At 46.6% G+C, this 19,901-nt stretch overlaps 1 protein-coding gene across 1 annotated transcript in view; it reads left to right on the top strand.

The window, feature by feature from the left end:
• Positions 1–919: 919 nt before the first annotated feature.
• LOC135207362 (HEAT repeat-containing protein 1-like) overlaps positions 920–19,901 on the top strand; it is a gene marked incomplete in the record, with an annotated part of 186,507 nt that continues 167,525 nt past the window's right edge. The window contains 1 exon segment of the mRNA XM_064239090.1: positions 920–1,404.

Below are 19,901 nucleotides of genomic sequence, written 5' to 3'. Positions count from 1 at the left end.
CAAGCTGCACGTGAATGAATGGAATAAACTATAAGGAAGAAAGAAGTAGAATAAAGGAATAAATCGAATGCTTAGGAGGACATTTTAGTTTACAATGGGTCCATAGGCCTGTGATCAAAACAAGATTACATCAGGTATATGTCCATAGTCAAAAAATGAAATTGCACTTCCGTAAGTACTACATGACACTGTAATACCTAGTATACATAAACACACACTTGCATACAAAACGGTCTAGTGAAACTGATAAAAGACAGATTTTTTTTTAATTTCAGGGGCTTGGATGGGGGTCATGTAATTCCTTTGTCCTGGAAAATTTATAAGTAGTATATATGTATGTATATATATATATATATATATATATATATATATATATATATATATATATATATATATATATATATATATATATATAGATATATATATATAATATATTATATGACCTGATCTCGGTCATTTGTGGGTTCGGGATATGAAGGAAAAAACAGGAGAGAGAGAGAGAGAGTTTACATGCATGTAATGTAGGACATGCAAAAATGGTAATCGAGGGAACATTTAACACAGGTGTATTCTTCTTAGCTACACAGGTGATCTTCACTTTTACTTGTAATTATTCCGTTAACTATGCTAGTGCACAACCGGACGGCAGGTTAGACTGTTATTGACACTCATGGTGATACACGTCTTTGTGTGGCGGCCGACGGCGACGGCCGGGCACCGGGCAGCATATTTGTGATCTGTCTGCAGGTTTGATAGGGTTTATAATTACTGTTTCAAAATACTCCATACATAAGTTCGCTAACACGGGACTGAGTGGACTCCCTATACTGCAACCGAATTTTTGACGGTAAAAGTTATCACCAAAGGAAAAGATATTATACGCAGAGCTCTACAAGTTGCACCATTTCATTCAATTCTATGGGGAAGTGGTCAGCAAATGGCTCAAGTTTATTTTTTAAGGAGCGTTAACACATCTTTTATGGATACTTTTGTGAAAAGGAAATCTACTTCTAGGCTGAGAAGCTTTATGTTATGCACGGGGCTATTTGCCTGTGCACATGCCCGGGAAAGAGGAAAGAAACTATGATTACATATGGCATAATGTGAAAATCGTTAACATACTTTTACTTAGTTACCTATCATAAGTGCTATGAGAAGCATTTCAGTAGTATGCGGCAGCTGAAACTTGAAATAGGAAGTCATGAAAGACACTGGAAATAGCAGAACTTGACACAAACTTGGAATAACCATTTCGAAGACAAACTGGGGGGAGACGTTGCAAAGGCAATCTTCCTTTACTACTATGAGCACTACAATTACCAACTCTGTTGGCACATGTTGAATGTCTCCCGTGCGTATGGACGCTAAATTGTTATTATAAATTAGTGACTGCAGTAATCAATGGTAAGTATTTTTGACACTGGCTGGTTTGAATTGCTCATGAATTTTGCATGATAGAAGTATCTTATACCAAAAAATCTGTCCTAAGGTCCCTACTACTACCTAGGCTAAGTCTGCGTTTAGTGTACGAAGTTTGGGTAGGTGAACTGAATTTTGTCTTTTGGCTCAGGTCATTGTAGTTTTAGTACTGATTTTTCCTAGAGATTTCCTAGATATGCTGCATAAAACAGCCATTTATCTCAGTTCCTAGCTCCACACAGCCATTCCACATAGGGTAGAACATCACAGCAGCCAAGCAGGCCACCTACAATCAATGCAAGCCACCCTCCGAAAAAGTACATTATAACGCGTCCTGACACCCGAGATGGGCATCAGTCGCGACTTGTTGTAGGTGAGAAACGGAGCTAAAGACCTCTACTCTCCTTTCGAAGTAAGTATTTTCTCCAAAGTTAGAAATTAAGGCCAAATTTTAAGATTTAAACAGAGGGTACTGAAAATGGCGCCCACGGCAGTGGAAATCTCACCAAAACGCTTTAGAAATTTTTACTTACAACTAAAAATGTTTCGAAGATTGACGCCATCTCGATGTTTACGGAGTCGCTTGTGTCAACAAACTTTCCATTTCCTGTGATAAATCCGCACACCACTTGTACCCACAGACGCTGGAGCACTTTTATCACAACAATCGAAACACGACTTTATTTTTTCTCACCAACAAGAAGCCAGGCGTAAACAGCTGTTTGGGTAGAAGATGACGAGAAGCGTGCTCTTGGCTAATTTTTAAATAAGTAGTAAAACATCAATATTTTACATATTTATGATGATTAATTTGAAAATATTCGTTATTGAAAAAGTAACTCGACTCTGACTCAAATTTAAGTCATTATTTTTCTGAATTAGAACGTTCTTTCAAGTTCTGTATTATGACGTCACGACATCTTGACTTTCGTACCTATTGTAAATAATTGCTATACTCAACTGTCATTGCAGAACAGTTTACCAGATATTCATGCAGATTGTTATCAGCTATACATGTAATTGTTATAATCGTAATGCGCATATATATCTTTATTATTTTACTTTTTGGATATATGAAGATGTTTTACTGCTGGATTATCGCCGTAGTGTGACGCAATCGTTTTCGGTCCATGGCCTCTGTCTGTTTTCGCACCATAAGAAATTATGGGGCTGAATTTGCAATGACCAGAAAGTCGTTAAAAGAGGAAAGTTAGCATTGAGGGGCATATGTTTTTGACTGAGAAAAATACAAATTTATTCAATAGCTAGCTTGTAAAAAATACTTGGTTATAAAAAACTTGATTGACAACTAAGCAGCATGTCTACTATGGGTTTCAGAGACAGTGCAAGCACGTTTTTGGGCAATACCTATTTCTGTAACGAACACTCTTAACAGAACAAGATTTTGCTATAGTGCATTACACCCAGTGCCATAATTTATAAGGGTTATCGTGAATCACTAATCCTAAAGAATAACGACACTTGTCCTTGTACCAAGAGACAAAAACTCCATTATGCAGAAATGGATACGAAACACGCGTATAAAGCTCCACCTAACCCTCTCCCCCCCCCCTCCACCAAGCCATCCCTTTTCTTCGGTTCTTCCTCCGCCTTCCTTTCTCTCTCTCCTCTCTCTCTCTCTTCATCTCATCTCCTCTCCTCTCTCTCTCTCTCTCTCTCTCTCTCTCTCTCTGTTGCCATTCGGTATGTGTTGACCCTCCACAAAACGTTGAAATTGGTGAAATTAGGCTATGTATTGGAAGTATATATACATAAATATTAAAGCAATTTTATCATTATTGCATTACTATGACAACTAGAAGTCATGAAAACAGTTTATAACCTGTTAAGCGTCACCCACAGTAATAATACGTTTACCGCAATCTAACTCGGTAGCGCCTTCAACGGGATATTACGTTCAAGACTTTAACTGTGCTTGTCAAGCCGTCAGCCCCGTAATAATACGTTTACTCGTATAGAAAGTGTAGGAACACCATTTGGGTAACACTCTCAGCACATGGGAAACTTATTTCCCAGCCTGGCAACTCTTTCTTGGTGTCGCTTAGCTAGAAAACTGCCTGTCCCTGTTGGTTTTCTTTCAATACGCTTCGGGCGTTTATCGAGACAATTGGATTTCGCGTCTTTCACAATGAATGTCCCAAAGAGGAGGCATATTTCTTCAGGTGAGATCAATCAAATACTAGATGAGGAGTGTGAGAGATGAGAGAGAGAGAGAGAGAGAGAGAGAGAGAGAGACGAGAGAGAGAGAGAGAGAGAGAGAGAGAATTTCCGACAGTTAATTACAGTATGAATAACAAGCATAAAAATCAATATTAACTTTGAAAAAACTATCATCAGTGCTATGATCGCTGATTACAAAAAAAGCGTGACGGTACGTTAGCAGCGAGCTCATCAGGGGTGCGGACGCTTAACAGGATAATAATGGAACGGCGTATGTGTGAAGCCTCCACTAATGTGGCAACGATGATTTGGCCATTCTTAGCATGCAAACATTAAAGCATGCAAACATTAAAGGTTACATTTATTTCTGGCATACGATTATTAAAGAAATTCAAAATACTAATAAAGACTGAAATCAATGAAAAGTGCTAGCAAAAACAAAAAAGCAAAAAAAAAAAAAAACGTAGTCGTTCCTCTGCACTTTTCCGTATTCGTTCCTCTATGGTTTTCGGCAGCCAGATGTACGAAAACGTTAGAAACATTTGATTTTATCTACTTTAGAAATATCTGTAATTTTTTGGGGTGGGAATTTGGTTGCAAAAAAGGGATAATATACATTGAATTAAATCAAAATTTTAAATAAAGTAAATTTAAAAACTAAATAACGAGTAAAGTAAACAGTTTAGGGAATAAAACTTTGCAGTTTCGTCGTCTGCTGTTCGAAATTGTGTTTATGGCGCGCGCGCTTAGAAACCAGGAACAGCAATGGGTTTAAAGTGCAATGTGGAGTGAACTGAGACCAAAATGTGTATAATAACAATCAAATAAGCACTGTGGAGTTTTCAGTTGTGATGGCAGTAAGGATAAAAAACCGCCGATTACAAGGTAAGAATGAATTCAGTTCCAACCATAACCCCGGAATAACAAGTTTCATACTTTCACTAATATAGGGCAACAAAATGTTGTTTTATTGTGCTGATTACAACTGCAATCTTGAGTAAGATCAATAAACGTTACATACATACTCTAACATTGTTCAAATGAGTGCTGGGAAGGCTGGGAAGATGGTGGCCGTCACTGATGAGAACCGTCCATAGCAAACGTAGCCGCCATATTGGATTTCAAAACTGCCTTGAAAACATATTTTACGAAGAGCTCACATGCTTTATTTTTAGTTCGTATGGGGCTTTCATATATCACAATATGTTGACGAAACTTCAGTCTTTTAAATGGTATGCTTAGAGTTGCAATTGTATTCATGTTTCACCAATTAAATATCGAGTGAATAAGATCCGTCTCTACCGTGTATGAGGGTTGGCCTGTCGTGATGTTTCCCCCTAGGTAGGTAAGCTAGTCTGCGCTGCCTGGTTCCCACCAGTTGCTGACTTTTTTGGGTACGTTACCCTGGCCAGGTCAGGGAGCACTTCCCCCTAAAATAGGGGTTACTAGGTAGGTCAGGACCTGGCATTATAGGAAAGGTTAGGTCTATCTATAGGGTAATCAACCGCAGACGCTCCCATCGTCATCTCGCTAGCAGACCTTTTTATTCACTTGATATTTAGGGGCGGGAAACAACAGCGACTACCAACCCTTATCACGGTGGACAGGTCTTATTCACTCGATATTTAAATGGTGAAACAAGAATACAATTACAACTCCAAGCATACCATTCAAAAGATTGAAGTTTCGTCAACATAATGTGATATAGGGTAAAAAACCGTAGGGTCCAGAGTGGACCATGTACGATCAGCTTGGACAATCCCAAAAAAAGTACATTATAACGCGTCCTGACATCGGAGATGGGCATCAATCGCGACTTGTTGTTGGTGAGAAACGGAGCTAAAGACCTCTACTCTCCTTTCGAAGTAAGTATTTTCTCCAAAGTTAGAAATTAAGGCCAAATTTTAAGATTTAAACAGAGGGTAGTGAAAACTGTGTCAAACGTAGCGCAAATCTCACCAAAACGCGTTCAACATTTTTACTTACAACTCGAAGTATTTAGAAGATTGACGCCATCTCGATGTTTACGGATTCGCTTGTGTCAATAAACTAACCATTTCCTGTGATAAATCCGCACACCAACTTGTACCCTACAGACGCTGGGGCACTTTCATCACAACAATCGGAAAACTTTTCCTCACCGAGAAACAACTGTTTTGTATAAGACGACGACGAAGAGTGCATTTCGATAATTTTAAATAATAGTAAAACATCAATATTTTACATATTTATGATGATTAATTTGAAAATATTCGTTATTGAAAAAGTACCAACTCGATTCTGACTCAAATTTAAGTAATTATTTTTTGGAATTATAACGTTCTTTTAAGTCCTGTATGATGACGTCACGACATCTTGACTTTCGTACCTATTGTAAATAATTGCTTTACTCAACTTTCTTGCAGAACAGTTTACCAGTTATTCATGCAGATTATCAGCTTTTCATGTAATTGGTACAATCGTAATGCGCATATATATCTTTATTATTTACTTTTTGGATATATGAAGATGTTTTACTGCCGGATTATCGCCGTAGTGTGACGCAATCGTTTTCGGTCCCTGCGCCTCTGTTTTCGCACTTTAAGAAATTATGGGGCCAAAAGAGGAAAGTTACCATTGAGGGCCATATGTTTTGATTGAGAAAAATACAAATTTATTCAATAGCTAGCTTGTAAAAAAATACTTTATTACAAAAAACTTGATTGACAACTAAGCAGCATACCTACTATGGGTTTCAGAGCCAGTGCAAGCACGTTTTTGGGCAATACCTATTTCTGTAACGAACACTCGTATCAGAACGAGATTTTGCTATAGTGCATTACACCCAGTGTCGTAATTTATAAGGGTATTGTAAATCACTAATCGTGAAGAATAACGACACTTGTCCTTGTACCAAGAGACAAAAACTCCATTATGCAGAAATCGATACCCTCTGTTTAAATCTTAAAATATGGCCTTAATTTCTAACTTTGGAGAAAATACTTACTTCAAAAGGAGAGTAGAGGTCCGGAGCTTCTGCTGTCACCACCAACACTCATGACTGATGACCATCTCCGGTGTCAAGACGTGTTAAAGTACTTTTTCGGAGGGTGGCCAAAACCGCGGTAGTCGGTGAGTTAGCCAGTCCACTCGGTTGTTTACCCTATATGAGGAACCTGTCCAGGGTGAAGACTGACATGGATCACGCTGTACAAGTAGGGTAAATGACTGAGCCGCGACACAACGGCCACCTCTCTTGGAACGCAGCTACTTCCCGAAAAAGCCCTTGAATTACTATGCCATTATTTCGTAATTTAGGAGAAAAACTTTTACTTTGAGAGGAGTGCCTAGGTCTCAGTGGGCTGCTTGGATGGGCCACAATTCTTGATTGATGCTCATGGCAACACTTTTCCGGAAAGGTGGCCACTATGTCGCCGCTCGGTCATTTACCGCATTGCAAAGTTTTACCTAACTGAGCACTGTGACCTCTCCCTGAAAAAAACAGGATGGCATATCTTGAAAATTAACCATAGAATTTTCTTTAAAACAATCTCATTATGTTTCCAACACCCAAATTACTCTAGTGGTTTTAAAATAACCTAACCTAGTGCATGGTATAGACACCAGGGCTGGAGCAATACTAACATACTTCTCAGGAATTTGCTTCCAGGTGCTGAAGGAAAAAGTGGTGGCTATTGGCAGTGAGGTAGGAACTGAAACATAGAGTAACGTCACGGAAAATGAATTGAATGAACTGGAGCAAATGTAGTACAAGATCCTTTGAGTGATGTATGAACAACCAGAGGGCACACTGTACATAGACCTATTGGGGAATTATAGCATTTCTGGGCTCAGCTCGTGTCGCTGCGCGCGAAAATATCCTTTAATCTATTATTTCTAGGGTAAATGTACTAACACATACCAGAGAATAAATAAAATAAAGAAAAAAAAGGTCAGTATAACTGACTCGCTCACCCTCCAGGAGGGTGTCGGTATGAACACTAGGCGAGTTGAGACCACTACCACGAGCCAAATGCCAATAGAAATCTCCCACACTACAAAAACCCTCCAAGAGGGAGCCGACCCACAGAGTGAAGCAGCTCGTATACTACTACTCATCCCATGCTGCCGACTGCTGCGCCTCTGGTGGCCATCCTTTTCAGTTAGCGCACACGAGTCACACGTGTTATTTTTCTCTCTGTGTGTTTTTTTGTGCCCTTTTCATTGGATTATCTATAATGGAGCGTGCAGCTATCGCAGCAGCTAAGGTTAGTACTCAGTATTTACGGTTAGTTGGTTTTTTCCGGCCCTCAGACAGTATTTGCCGTTTTTTAGGTATAAATACGATCTCGGGGTCGGAAGCATGGCAGCATGGTTCTGCCTCGTGGTGGGTTCGTTCTTGGTCTCCCATACCTAGGAACATCCCATTATTTATGTACGCTCTATATTATTATCCGCTTTACTTAGGGTACGGTCTACTCAGGTTTGTCATGCATGCATGTATTTTACCTTATGTAGGCTTCTTCTATCCAGACCCTAGTCCAGGTTCTTAGTATCGGCCTCTGACTAGCTTTGAGTGGTAGACTTGCCTTCGGGTTAGTCGTACACTCCTGGATTTTTTCTCCTGCTATATTGCTTTCTTTCTTTCATTTTTATATTTATTTATACTGTGTATTTTGTTATAGTTAGGTTAGTTAGGTGTCTGGCTTAGCCTAGGTCCTGGCTCATTGAGCCTATACTACGCTCATCAGTTCGGTTGCTTCCCTATAGCATCTCTCTGATCAGTTGGTTTTGGCCCAGTGGGCCTATATGCTAACCGCTTTTCAGTTCAGTTTGCTTCCCGATAGCATCTCTCTGATCAGTTGGTTGTCCTAGGCTTAGTTGTCGTATTTTGGTCTTACCGCCTCGTGGTCACTACGTGATCACGGGACAGCCAGACGCCTGTCCAGTCACCCTTCCCCCCCCTCCCGCTCTTCCATAGAGTCGGGCGGGGGTGGGTCGGTCTGCCCATGCTCGCTCCGCATACCCGAGCCTGCCTCCCTCTCTCCCCTCAGGCGGAGGGGCTAGGGAGTCGGACAGACCCAGACTGGTCTCGACCTCTCCGGCTTCTCGGTCCGGGCCGGTGGTACGTAGTGGAGGGACTGGCCTTTCCCCCCCTCCGCGCTACCTTGTCGCTCCGGGCTAGCTCGAGCCTGTATGTTCTTCTCGCCCTTCCCACCTTACTAGGGCTCCTTCCTGATCGGAGTCCTGGTATCCAGCGAAAGATGTTAGTCCACCCAGTAGAGTGGACCGGAGCATACAGTGGGTCTCTGCTAACCTTACCGTAATTGCTGAGTTACTACACTCCGCTACGCACTGGACTTAGTCCGGTTCGCTTGCGTTTTAGGTTTAAGTTATCTATAAGTTTATCTTAAGTACCTTAAACCATCCCCCCACTCCCTTACATGTTTTACCGGATCTCTCCGGGATTATAGCCTATTCAGGCGATGCAGGGAGGGGTTATGCCCAAAGTTTTTTCCGAGCTCCGGCATGCAACGGAGTTCTTCTGTCCTTTAGTCTGTAAGTGATGTTTTTTAAGATACTCATGTGTCTTCCCCACTTACAGGCCCCACAACTGTGAGCATCCGGATGTTCCGCCACACTTCAGGACCCATGTGGACACGAAGTTTGCCGGTCCATGCTCCATGCGCGACTCCGCACGGGGACATCCAGGTCTGGTACCATGAGACGTGTACCATATGTTACGATCTGGTGAGCCAGCTTTTGGAAGGGGTAAGTATTCCATCTCCAGTAGCTGCTCCGCTTCTATTTTAGTGCTTAAGTTTTCATCATCTACTTTAACTTAAGGCATCTAGTTTAAGTTTATACTTTAAGTTTTAGTTTTAAGTGTGATTCTTAAAATCTAAACTACGCCCTCTCTTCCAGGCGCCGGCAGTAAGGGATACCGCATTGGCTACCCTGCGGGCCTGGGTCGGCGGTTTTGGGAAAAACGCCGCCAAGGGACAACCTACATCCTGGAGAAGCGGTTGGCATTATTAATCTTCCCCGGAGGCAAGGCGACAGGATACGTCGACCCGGTAGATGCGGCTCCGACTATCGCCTTCATCCAACAACAGCTGGCTGCCTCATTAACTGATCAAGACCAGGATATCTCTAACGGATGTTTGCGACCCTGGATATTAATGTTGAACCTATGGTAGGTATAGACGACCTGTTGGTCGAGGTAGGTAAGGTGGACACCCAAGGGTCACCCTTGGGCGTAACTGTTTTCTTCTACCCCTGCAACCTCTCCATCCTTCCAAGGCTTTACGGGTGACGAAATATATTCTCCTCCTGACGCTTCGGTTAGACCTAAGTCAAGGCTAAAGTGATGACCTTGACTAAGACGTGTCGTCGTCTAAGAAGACGACTTCGGCTTCATCCTCCTCCGTAAGTCTCCTCCTCGGCTGGGAATCCCGGAGCAGACAGGTCTAAAGCTTCTAGCTCCGGCTCTAAGTCCTCGAGAAGTAAATCCTCCAGAGAGAGATCTCGCACTCCGGCAGAGTCACCAGTTCCGCTACCATTGGTTCGATTCAGAGCCTCCCCTCCACCTCCGCAGCAGCTCCGGCTTTGGACTCCAATGCTGGCCTGTTGCAACAGGTGGGCGACCTGGTTGGGTCCCTAAAGAGTAGCATGGAACAAATGATCTCTCGTCTGTCGGATAGGATTACTTCCCAGGACTCCATTATAGCCGGGCTGAGGGAGAAGCTCCTCCTCTAGCCTCTCCTCTTCCTTTCACACAAGTGGAACTCAGCTTCCTCCGTATGACTCACTACCTCCGTTCTCTATGAACAACCATGGAGAGTAGCGTCATACGCCCCTTCCAGGAGGACGGTCTCCATCTCTATACCGGAATTTGGGACTCGAAGAATAGAGGACTTCGCGTTCTACCCGGAAGACCTCCAGCCTCCGTTCATAGGCTACGCAAGGCTTCACGCCTTCGGCTTGGTTGGTCGGGACGATAGGGGTACCTAAGGAGACAGTCCTCTATTCACGAGACCAGGCTCAGAGAGAATGGCTCAGGTGTTAGAGGACATGGATTGTTCTAAATACCAAAGATACAACCGTTAAGAGTCCCTTTCCTTTACCATTTTCACAATGGATGAGAGTACCCCGCTCCCGTTCCTAACCAAGATCGCGAGGTCGACCATCCCAGCGGCCCAGAAGGGGAACCTATACCGCAGTTGAAGGAAGCAGATCCCACATCTCCGTTGCTCCCCTCAGTTGGAGAATTGTGGGAAGACTTGCCGAACACATTCTCAGCTGGCAAACTCAAACCGGACTGTGCTATGGAGCAGTTTGGTGAAAAGCTACCCAGGCTCCCAGATAGCCTTATTCAGGCTGAATTTGACGCAAAATCGCGACTAGCCAGATCGATCAATTCTATGGCTATGTCTGAGGTAGCAACCATGGCTTATGGATCAGAACCGATTTTTAAGCTCATGACCAAATCCCTGACTCAAACGGTACAGTCAGATATGTTTGAGTTTGCACTGCTCGAACGAATTGTAGGAAGCATGTCTACAAGAGGTGCAACCATTCGGCATGAACCGAATAGGTTACTCTCGTCTAACATCTGGGGAGCAGATCTCTTCCCAGAAGCTATGGTTAAGGAAGTCCAGTCAGAGGCTACGAGGTTGAACCAGAGCCTTAAGGACCGTTGGGGCCTTACGGCTAAGAGGAGGCAAGACCTGACAGCTAAAGGTAAGGGACAAAGGAAACCCAGGCGTTTCCAACCTTACCAGAAAAAAGCAACCACGCTTTCCTCAACAAGTTCCAGCGGTACCGTTAGTGCAGACAGCCCAACCTCCACTTCTAAAGGTCAATCACAGCCAATTTAGTGATATCCCCTCAGCCTCAGCCCTCCACCTCTTACGCCATCTCTCCAGCTTACAATCAAGCCTTCGAGAGTCAAGCTTCACAGAAGTATGACCGCTCGGGTAAGGAGGCAGAGGTAAGCGGTCCTTCTCCTTTCGTGGGAGAGGATCGGGAAGGCCCCTTTAATAGGGAAAGCACTTCCAGAGGAGGCCGAGGCGGTTACCAGAACCAATGAAGAACTTCAGGTAGGAGGGAGGCTGTTTTCACTTTCTTTCCCGCCACCGGGTCCGGTGGAACTTCAGCCAATGGGCTCAGAGCATAGTGTCAAAAGGGCTGGGTTGGAGCTGGTTGACGAACCCACCTCCAGCCAGACCTTTCCGTCAACTTCCTTCCAAAGAATTGACAGAGTACGCGGAGGACCTCTTCAGAAGGAGCTATAGCGAGAGTCAAGAGATTAAAAATTTCAAGGTCGCTTGTTCAGCGTGCCAAAGAAAGGCTCACAAAAAAGAAGGGTAATCTTAGACTTGTCCCGCTTAAACTTAGCCATCCGCTGCGACAAGTTCAAGATGCTCACGATCTCACAGGTGCGGACCTTATTCTTCCCCGTGGGGCCGTCACCACCTCTATCGATCTTACAGACGCCTACTATCATATCCCTATTGCAAGACACTTCCGTCCGTATCTGGGTTTCAAGATAGGAGACCAGACATTCTCCTTCAAGGTAGTTCCATTCGGACTCAACGTGGCACCCAGAGTGTTCACGAAGCTAGCGGAAGTGGTAGTGCAACAACTCAGATCACAAGGGATTATGGTAGTAGCGTATCTCGACGATTGGTTGATCTGGGTCCCCAACAGTCGAGGAATGCAACAGAGCTACACTGAAAGTGATTCAGTTCCTGGAATATCTAGGCTTCAAGATAAACAGGACCAAATCAAGACTCACTCAGAGTCAAACTTTCAGTGGCTGGGCATTCAATGGAATCTATCCTCCCACACTCTGTCGATTCCATCAACCAAAAGGAAGAAATAGCGAAGTCAGTCAAGCAATTTCTAAGTCACAAACTAGCGTCAAGGGAGAGCTCAGGAAAGGATCCTGGGTTCTCTCCAGTTTGCATCAGTGACGAACGTCTTAATGAAAGCCAACTGAAAGACCTAACCAGAATCTGGCGCTCCGCGAGCAAATGTCAGGTCCAGGGACAAACTATCCTCAGTGCCTCTGATTCTAAAGAATCGACTTCGGCCGTGGGCGAGAGTCAAGAATTTGTCAATGTCAGTACCCCTCAGTTCCCTCCACCAGGGATCACCATCCACACAGACGTGTCCTTAAGCGGCTGGGGAGGGTATTCCCAGGTCAAAAAGGTTCAAGGGACTTGGTCACCTCAGTTCCGTCAGTTCCATATAAACGTACTGGAGGCAATGGCAGTGTTCTTGACTCTAAAAAGGTTACGCCCACCAAAGTACTCCCCACATAAAGCTAGTCCTGGACAGCGCAGTGGTAGTACATTGTATAAAGAGGAGGCTCCAAGTCACGTCATCTAAATCAACGTCATGATAGCCATTTCTCCCTCCCTGGCGACAAGTTCAGTTGGCATCTTTCCTCCACTCACATAGCTGGAGTGAGAAACGTCATAGCAGACGCCCTATCCCGATCAGTGCCCCTAGAGTCGGAATGGTCACTGGACAACAGTTCGTTCCAATGGATCCTTCAAAGAGTCCCAGGGCTACAGGTGGATCTCTTCGCATCCCAAGCGAACCACAAACTACCGTGTTATGTAGCCCCCAAACCTGGACCCTCTGGCCTATGCCACGGACGCCCTGGCCCTAGACTGGAACAACTGGGAGAAGATTTATGTCTCCCTCCAGTGAATCTCCTCATGAAAGTATTGAACAAACTCAGGACATTCAAGGGTCAATGGCTCTAGTAGCCCCAGACTGGCCGAAGAGCAACTGGTATCCTCTAATTTTGGAGCTGGGCCTTCGTCCTCTTCGGATCCCCAGTCCCAAGCTCTCCCAGTCAGTACAAACGAAGACTGTGTTCGCTTCCTCAGGGATTCTCAAAACCCTAACTTTATGGATTTCATGAAGTTTGCGGCAAAAAGAGATGCGAATATTGACCCTCAGATATTCTCTTCTTGGAATCCGATAAAAGGGAATTCAACTTTGAGACAGTATGATCTGCTGTCAAAAGTTAGCAATCTTCTGAGAGAATCGGATATTAGAAATCATGACAGTTAATTCAGCTATATCCTTTTTTCAGTCCTTATTTGAAAAAGGTTTAGCAGCTAGCACGATTACGACAAACAAGTCAGCTTTGAAAAGATATTTCAATTTGGATTCAACATAGACTTGACGGATTCCTACTTCTCGTCTATTCCTAAGGCATGTGCTAGCTTAGGCCTTCTGTAAGGCCTACGTCAGTTTCATGGTTCTTAAACGATGTTCTAAAACACTGGCTTCCGAAAACGATAATGACACATGCTCGTTTATAATGCTCTTAAGAAAAACCCTATTTTTTATTAAGCTTAGCTTCAGGAGCAAGAATTTCAGAACTGTCGGCTCTATCCAGGGACCCGGATCATATTCAATTCCTTCCCACAGGGGAAGTACTACTTTCTCCGGAACGTAGCTTTTTAGCAAAGATGAAGATCCTTTGATGAGGTGGGAACCTTGGAAGGTACTGCCCTTCCCACAAGATGTATCCCTTTGCCCAGTTTTAACCTTACGAGCCTTTCTGTCCAGGACCTCCTCATCTTCATCGGGTCCCCTCTTTAAGAGGGAAAAAGGTGGAACTTTATCCTTAGTTAAAGGCATCAGGCAGCAAATCCTGTACTTTATTAAGCAAGCCAATCCTGACTCTTTCCCGAAAGCACATGATGTCAGAGCAGTAGCCACCTCAATTAATTATTTCCAACATATGAACTTCGATGAGTTGAAAAAGTATACTGGATGGAAATCGCCGACAGTGTTCAAACGTCACTACCTTTAAGTCCTTGGAAGCTCTGAAATTCCAGCAGTAGCAGCGGGTAACTAGTTTCCCCTGACTCTAGCTAATTTGTAGTAGAAGATTCAGTCCTCCTTTCTACCTGCCTCACCCAAAAGTTCGTCTATTCCTACCTTGTTCATTTGCATTCACCTTGTGTCTTAGCTGCTTTTATGATAGTGTAGTGGGTGGCCCCTTATGTCTGGCTAGGGACACTCACAAATGATTATAAACATTGATCTCATGGATGTTTCCCCTTATTTTTATGCTAGGGGATACATCATATTATAATGGTTACGGGTTTTGTATATTAAGTCATATACATTCCTTTATATATTATTGTTCGTTGTTTTGTTTATCTGTTTATATTAATTGCTATTATACTTTTGATACATGCTGTTACACAGATATCATTTGATACATGTAAGTCATTTTACCTGTATATATGTAAATTACCTTATGTTAACAAACATGATTAGATTTAAGGGTAATTTAAGCATATTTCTAATTTTATACCCCTGTGTATATGTATCTTTTAGCAATTATATTCTCTTTATATATATTTTACCTTTTATTTGAGACTATTTCTGATTTATTTTATTTTATTACTTTTTGTTTTACAATCTTGTGCTATTTCTCTGGTACGATTTCGCGAAGCGACACGAGCTGAGCCCAGAAAAGGGATTTTGACGTAAGGAAAAATCTATTTCTGGCGCGATTGGCTCGTCGTCGCCAGCGAAATCCCACCCTACCCATCCCTTCGCCCAAGATTGTCTGCTAACTTCAGGATGGCACCAGAGGCGGCAGCAGTCGGCAGCATGGGATGGAGTAGTAGTAGTACGAGCTGCCTCACTCTGTGGGTCGGCTCCCCTCTTGGAGGGTTTTTTGTAGTGGAGATTTCTATTGGGCATTTGGCTCGTGGTAGTGGTCTCACTCGCCTAGTGTTCATACCGACACCCTCCTGGAGGGTGACGACGTCAGTTATACTGACCTTTTTCTTTATTTTATTTATTCTCTGGTATGTGTTATACTTTACCCTAGAAATAATAGATTAAAAGGATATTTTCGCTGGCGACACGAGCCAATCGCACCAGAAATAGATTTTTCCTTACGTCAAAATCCCTTAATTGGGCACATTGGCCCATTGCTTATAGAATAGAGTATAAAAAGTGATGCTTCTCATTAACGTAATAAACTCAGATGTGAAAAGATTAAATAATTAAAGAGATAACAGAAGATCATCCAAGAGCCCCCCATTTGGCAGTGCTGGACAAGGAGGGCATAGCAAAAAAAGAAAAGTTAAGTTTTATCTTGTTTAACTAGACCACTGAGCTGATTACAGCTCTCCTAGGGCTGGCCCGAAGGATTAGATATTTTTTAGGTAGCTAGGAACCAATTGGTTACTTAGCAACGAACGGGACCTACAGCTTATTGTGGGATCCGAACCACATTATATCGAGAAATGAATTTCTATCACCAGAAATAAATTCCTCTGGTTCCACGTTGGGCGAGCCGAGAATTGAACTTCGAACCACCGGATTGGTAGCCAAGCGCGAAAATCCACTCGGCCAACGAGGGACTAAGGAGTATAGCAACTTTAAGCTATGTAATAAATACAACAATGAGTTGTTCCGACACGGCATACAAACCTTCGGTCCTTTTACAATAGGAAGGTACTAGCGGCAGCTGGATAGGTCGTAAGCTTTCGAACAAGGGTTCGGTAGTTAACTGCTTGTCCGACAGGCGCGCAGCGCGCGACTGGGAGGTAGTAAACAAATCACTTTTGCTTTCGGCCTCACAGCGAGTGGACGTGTGTCGACGCTCTCTGCCCGCTTCTCGTCGTTTGCTTTCTTGAGTATATGGTTGTGTTTGTGTATGAAAGAATTCATTGTAAGTACAATCATTTCTCTCTTTTCATATAATTGAATTGCAATTAATAATGATGGAATCTCCTCGCTCGCTACCCCACGGAGACTATGCCCGGGTACCGAAGGGCGTAAATGCGGGAAGTTCCGCTCTTTCCCGGAGATAGACCCATCATATTTGTGTGCTCGGTGTCGGGGCGCGAATGCACCCGAGCCGAGCCTTGTGATGTTGCAATGATTGGTCGGAGGCGCAGTGGACTTTGTATGAGGGCAGGAAAAGAAGCGAAGGCCTGCAAAGGAGTCGTCGGAAAGCTCTCCCTCCCGCGACTCCTTTGGTGACGGACACTTCGTCTTCTTTCCTGCCGCCCGCCGCTCAACTTCCACGTCTCGCGCCTTCCCCTTCGGGGGGGGTGGGGCTAGGTCCTTCTCCTCTCCTGACTTGTCGAGTGTGGAGGAGGGCGCTAGATACCCTGACGTCGAGTTGTACTCTGGGTCCTCTATCCGTTCGTCTTCGCGCGAGCGGGTAGAGGATCCCCCTAATCACCCGACTTTTGCCTCCTCAGGTGCGGTTGCCGCGAAGGATGACCTCGGACAGGTGTGGGCATCGTTGGGGCTGCAGGGCGTGCCGAGTGTCCAGGGGCTGCTCTACCATCTCGCTGGCTCCGTGGCGGTCACCCATGCAACGGTCACGACCACCACCACGACCCTTACAACACCCGGCTACGCTTCACCTCCTCACCTGGTGTACACCCAGCACGCGGTCTCTGTGACACCTACGTACATTCGGTGCAGGGGCCAGTCGCCGTAACTCGGGGGGGGAGTGTGATGCCGCCGCCTGGGTTTGCCGTGCTGCCGCGACGGACTTCGTGTGCCCGAAGAGCTCGCCCCTGAACCTCCCACCGGTACCTAGGATGTCTGTGCCGCTGGCGTCCGCCCATCTGGACCGCCTACACAGTCTGCCGTACCTGCCGTACCTGCCCAGCTGCTGTCCACGGACGTGACGTTGACCACTGCTGCCGTTCCTGTACCTGCTCCTGCTGTCTCTTCTGCCGTTCCTGTGATGCCTGCACCTGCTGATGTTGTTCCTGTTTCCTGGCGCCGCTGCTTCCCGATGCTGATCTGTTCGGACAGGTGCGTCCGGGCCCTGTTGCTTCGGCAACAGCAGCCCCGGCTCCGCTCTGGATGACAGATCTGACGTCGGTCCTGAGAAGGTTGACGAAGAAGAAGAAGAAGAGGAGGAAGGTGCGTCGTCGTCTTCATCGTCTTCTTCGTCTTCGTCGTCGTCTGCCGCCTCTTCCCCTTCTTCTTCTAAGGCTCCCCCGCCGAAGAAGAAGAAGGTCGCCTCCCCCCCCCCTAAGAAGTCTCCTTCGGGAACTTCTAAGGGCCCGTCTCGCTCTGGTGAGACGGGGGGTTCTTCCGCTGGTCACCCTGCTCCTTCGGGGGCAGGACCCGTCTCTTCTTCCGCAAGGAAGAAGACTACGGGGACCAGAGGAGTGCCGGCTAACACCGGCACTTCCTCACCTGCTGTCAGTGGTTTCGACCACAGCAGCAGGGTCCCGTCTCGGCTCTTCGTTCGCGAGAGGTACCGAGTGTACGGTGCCTAACAGCGGCCGTACAGGCCAATAACCAGACCTCTGGTCCGCTCAGCGTCAGGTTCACGGCACGGAGCGGAAGACTGGTGACAGCCGCTCACGCGCTCTTCACCAGACCAGCTCTCGTTCTCGCTGGCGATCTCCAGACTGGCTACCCGCTCCCCGGCGGACGTGACGGTCCATGACCGGCCACGGGCTTGAGGCTGGGAAGAGGTCCCCCCGTTCGCCGGCACCAGCCACGGCGGGTGGTACCAGCGAACTGACGCAAAGACCGTGAGGATACGCACCGATCTCACCTTGTGACAGTGGAGCTCGCCGGTCACCTGACCGTCACTCTCACAGAGAGCGATCGGTGTTACGGCGACCAGCTCCAGCTCCTCGACACACGAGACCGGAGCCGCTGTTCTCGGTCCAGCCGTTCCTCCACAACGAGACGGCTCGACTAGGTCTGCAGCTCGATCGCCACCGCGGTTGTTGGCGATCGCCCTGCAGTCTTCCAAGCCCGCTGGTTCTGCCAGCGAGCGAGGAGGGAGCGTCAGGTCCTTGCCTCTCCCATACCTTCAATCTCCTCGGGTTTACACCGGGAGGGCGAGGTATGAGGAGGTGATCGTGAGGGGTGTCGCCCCTCAGGGATCCCACCACGTCGTCGTACGTACCAGGCACGTTCTCGGACCAGCCAGGTCGTACGCACAGGTGGTTGGAGGAGACCGAGAGGGGTCTGTCGCTGCTCCTCTCCTTGAGGGAGGAGGGTCTCGGGAGGTGCTCCTGTTTGAGGGACTGGATGGTCCGACTCCGCAGGACGCAGTCACTCCTGAGATCCAGAGGAACTTTGCCGAGGTTATTGCGCTGATTACGTCAGCACAACGACCTCGCGGGAAGGATCGCCGCTCCCACCATCCGAGCCCACGTCCCGGCTCGGAGTCGTTCCTGGGGCCCGAAGAGGGAACCCAGACCGACGGTGGGTTTGCCGCGTTCTGAGCTTGCGGACTCAGTGCTGGACCAGGTTGAATCGCTTGTCTCCGGACAAGACGGTTCGCTCAAGTCTGGCAGTCGAGCAAGCTGCTTCCACCTCCTCTGCTGCGACAGCGGCGTTTTTACGTGCCATCTGAAGACCCGATGCCGCCCAAACAGGTGAACCCGGAGTTAGCCAGGCTGACTCCGGGTGTGTCTCTGCAGCAGCTCCTGTCCGGAGAAACCTGTGGTTCTCGCAGCAAGAGGCACTCGGCCTGGAATCTACCGCCATGGCAGCTTTCCAGGCTGTCTCCTGGCTAGATCTGTGGTCCCTCACAGTATCTAAGGTCGCAGCCAACTCCGGGGGAATTTCTCCCGAAGATGACTCCGGCCTTCAGGAGACTTTGCCAGTCTGGGGGAAGAGCCATCTCCTTCCTTGCCCACCAGACGGTGAACCTGTGGGCCAAACCTGGTTCTCCGACGAAGGGACGCTGTCCTTACTCGGGTTTCCAGGGCGGCGGGCGTGAAGCGGCGTTGGGACTTCGCAACGGACCTTACGGAGTTCCACGTCTCTCTTCCCAGGAGAGATGGTGGACGCTGCGGTGGACAGACGGCGCACTGACGACAGGTGAACCGTCTGGTTCACCAGGCAGTCTCGAAGGCTTCTGGGCAGCCTCGGACTGCGGCCAAGTCTAAGAGCTCGCTAGCGCTCCTCGGTGGCTAAGACGGTAGCTGCGTCGAAGCCCCGGGGAATGACTCTGTCGTCTTCGACTTCTAGCAAGGGGAGCCGTAACCAGCCCTCCTCCCCGCCCATCCTCCTCCCGTGGAGGCTCTGGAAGAAGTCGAAGAAAGGGGGGAAACGCTAGGGACGGCGTTCCCCCTCACCTGCTGCCGGAAGTGGGGGGGTGGCCTGGCCGGGCCAGCCATTGGGCAACTTGGCAGCGCTACGGCGCCGAGACCTGGATTGTAGATGTCCTTCGGGAGGATATCTATTCCCACCCTTCGAACTCTCGGCCACCCTCACCTCCAACCCGGTCCAACAGCAGTCGTACGTTCCAGGGTCATCGAAGGACGTAG

This window comes from Macrobrachium nipponense, chromosome 32 (assembly GCF_015104395.2).
Source record: "Macrobrachium nipponense isolate FS-2020 chromosome 32, ASM1510439v2, whole genome shotgun sequence".
NCBI classification, from domain to species: Eukaryota; Metazoa; Arthropoda; class Malacostraca; order Decapoda; family Palaemonidae; genus Macrobrachium; species Macrobrachium nipponense.
This window is presented reverse-complemented; position numbering and strand designations above follow the sequence as displayed.